The sequence below is a fragment of the Triticum dicoccoides genome, chromosome 7B (assembly GCF_002162155.2).
Source record: "Triticum dicoccoides isolate Atlit2015 ecotype Zavitan chromosome 7B, WEW_v2.0, whole genome shotgun sequence".
Lineage (NCBI taxonomy): Eukaryota > Viridiplantae > Streptophyta > Magnoliopsida > Poales > Poaceae > Triticum > Triticum dicoccoides.
Window position 1 is genome coordinate 606256379 of NC_041393.1, and position 2830 is coordinate 606259208.

Here is a 2830-nt window from a genome sequence, read left to right on the forward strand (position 1 = left end):
CTCGACTATTTTCCTCCATGACTATTTAAAAAGCGACCAGGGTATTCGGTTAATGCATCTCAATGAATAGAAAAGTACTGAACAGTTAGAAAAACTTACCCATTCAATGGGATTGTACATGGATAAGGCCTCTCGGCAATTTAAACGGAGGAAGTCTTCCTCTTCTCCTTTATAAAGGTCGGTCAGTATGGCAGCCAATGCGGCTTGACTATCCGGACCCTTTTGCCTGTAGCGGGATGCGTCGTCCTTCCCGTTGTAGTTCCATAAGGGGGTTACCCTGGATTGAAGTGGCTGGATGCACCTCTATATCACAATGGCCATAACTTCAACTATGGAGAGTCCGGAATGGGTCAGTACCTTGACCTTGTTTATCAATCTCATTACTTCCGCGTTGTCTTCCTGATTATGAGACTTGGGCTGCCAACTATATAGCTTCTTCAAGGGGGCGCTGGAAAATTTTGGCAGTCCACGCCGAACAGGGTCCGGAAGAGGTACATCCTCGATATAGAACCATTCTAGAGACCATTCGGCGGATCCCTTCTTTGGAGTTTCGACTGGGTAGCCGGATCCGGCTATACGCCACACTTTGGCGCCACCCACTTCAAAAATAGACCCACCGCCCTGGTGGCGGGGGATGAGGCAGAAGAACCTTTTCCATAGTTCAAGTGAGCCTCGCAGCCCAAAAATAATTCGCAAAGAGTGACGAAGCCAGAAATATGTAAAATTGAACCTGGTGTGAGGTTGTGCAGTTGGATACCGTAGTGTTCCAATAGGCCTATGAGGAAGGGGTGGATTGGGAATCCCACGCCCCTCAAGAGGAATGAGATGAAGCACACCCTCTCCCCTTGGCTAGGATTGGGGAAGTTCTCCGCGAATGCATCAATGCCCATAGAACTTAGCCCCGCCCGTACGGAGACTAGATCCGAGGGAGGGAGATATCCTTGCGGCTGGAGTCGACTGAGCTGGAGATGGGATACGGAGCAGCTCTGCCAATCCCCTTCTTGAGGGCCATGAGGACGCTAGGAGGAGCCAGGGGCACTTTCCATGGTCTGAATTTTTCCGTGGTTGGCTCTGTTACTCTTGGAGTGATGCGAGATGGCGTTTTGAAGATCTCACCTTGATATATAGGCGTAGCCTGTGCCTATTAAAAATATTAAAATACAGGGATGACAGACCGTTTGCATTCACTTAGACACATGGAAATCGAGGCAACGGCAGGAAGGAATCAAAAAGATTGGATGCGGAAATCGATGTCGAACTATCATCAATCCGGAATATGGTGGAGAACCCGCCTTGCAAAGCCGAAGACTTGCGTCCGTATACTACATCGTCATTGAAGGCAAGTTCGGGGGCTACTGAGGGAGTCCTGGATTCGGGGGTCCTCGGGTGTCCGGCCTAGGAGTATGGGCCGAGTTGCATGGGCCATACATGACCAAGCTGAAGATTATCTACCGTGTCTGGATGGGACATCTCAATACGTGGACGGCAAGTATAGAGTCCGGAGGTTTCCTTCCCTGATAAACCGACCTTGTACAAACCCTAGGCCCCTTCGGTGTGTATATAAACTAGAGGGGTTAGTCCGTAGAGGCTATCTTCTACACCATCATTGAAATCCTCATAGGCTAGACATCTAGGGTTAGCCATTACGATCTCGGGGTAGATCAACTCTTGTAACGTTCATACTTGTCGAATATAATCAAGCAGGAGTAGGGTTTTACCTCCCTTAAGAGGGCCCGAACCTGGGTAAACACTGTCTCCCCTGGCTTCCTGTTATCATTGATCCTTAGATGCACAGCTTGGGGGCCCCTACCTGAGATCTGCCGGTTTTGACACTGAGACAGCCACCGTGAAAGCGATCACCAGGGCCGTAGAGCCGTTCGAGGTGGACGTACCAAGAGCGGCTGCCGTCAGAGTGTTCATCTAAGGCGCTGCCATAGAGCAATCGAAGGAGAGTATCCAGATTGACAAATTGAGATTTTGGCAAGGTGTATTTGCAACTTTGTGTTGGTTTTGCTCCTATGCGTGGGATGTTTACCAGCCAACTGAGAATTGATGGATACACGAATGCACGAGCTATCCCAGATGCACTAGATACGACGCAAAAAAAGAATTATTATTTTTCACTTGATTGATTTTAATTCATCATCATTCGAATTTTATCCCCGTTGGATAAAACACGAAGATTCGGGCTGTTGTTCCCTTACCCGGGCGCAACTCTTATCGGGCAAGTCCGTTTCGTTTTGAGCATTCCTATCTTAATTTCCTCTTTATTTGAAATTTTCTTATCTACCCGGTTTGGGGGAGAGAAAGAGCAAAGAGCGAGAGGGCCAACCCGTCTTGTTTAGACCGTTGCTATCTTCTTTTTCTCTTTATTTTGAATTGTCTTATCTACCCAATTTGTCATTCCTATCTCTCAAGCCGCACGGTTCAAGCAGAGAGAGAGAAAGACCGAAGAGCGAGAGGGCCTTCCTTGGTGATGTGTTCATCATTGTCCATGACGATTCATAGCTCTCACTACACTTCATCTTGATGATTTCTGCTCCGGTTGCTCTGGATTTGGTTCCTGCATAGTGGTTTCACCTTATTTTTCTTTCATTTTGTGTTGGATTCTGCTGGTTTTGTTCATTCTAAATCCAGTGATCAATTTTTTGATTCACTTCCCCTTGCGTCTTCATTCTCCAGATTTTGTGTGGGTGTAGGCGTTTGATTCCTTTAGTTAGGTTGTATTCGCAATCTATTTTGTGCTCTCGTGGTGATGGTGTGCTTGTTCTAAGTGAGTTCTGTTTTTTGTCATGGTTCTTCTAAAATTGTGAACAACTAATGTAGAGAT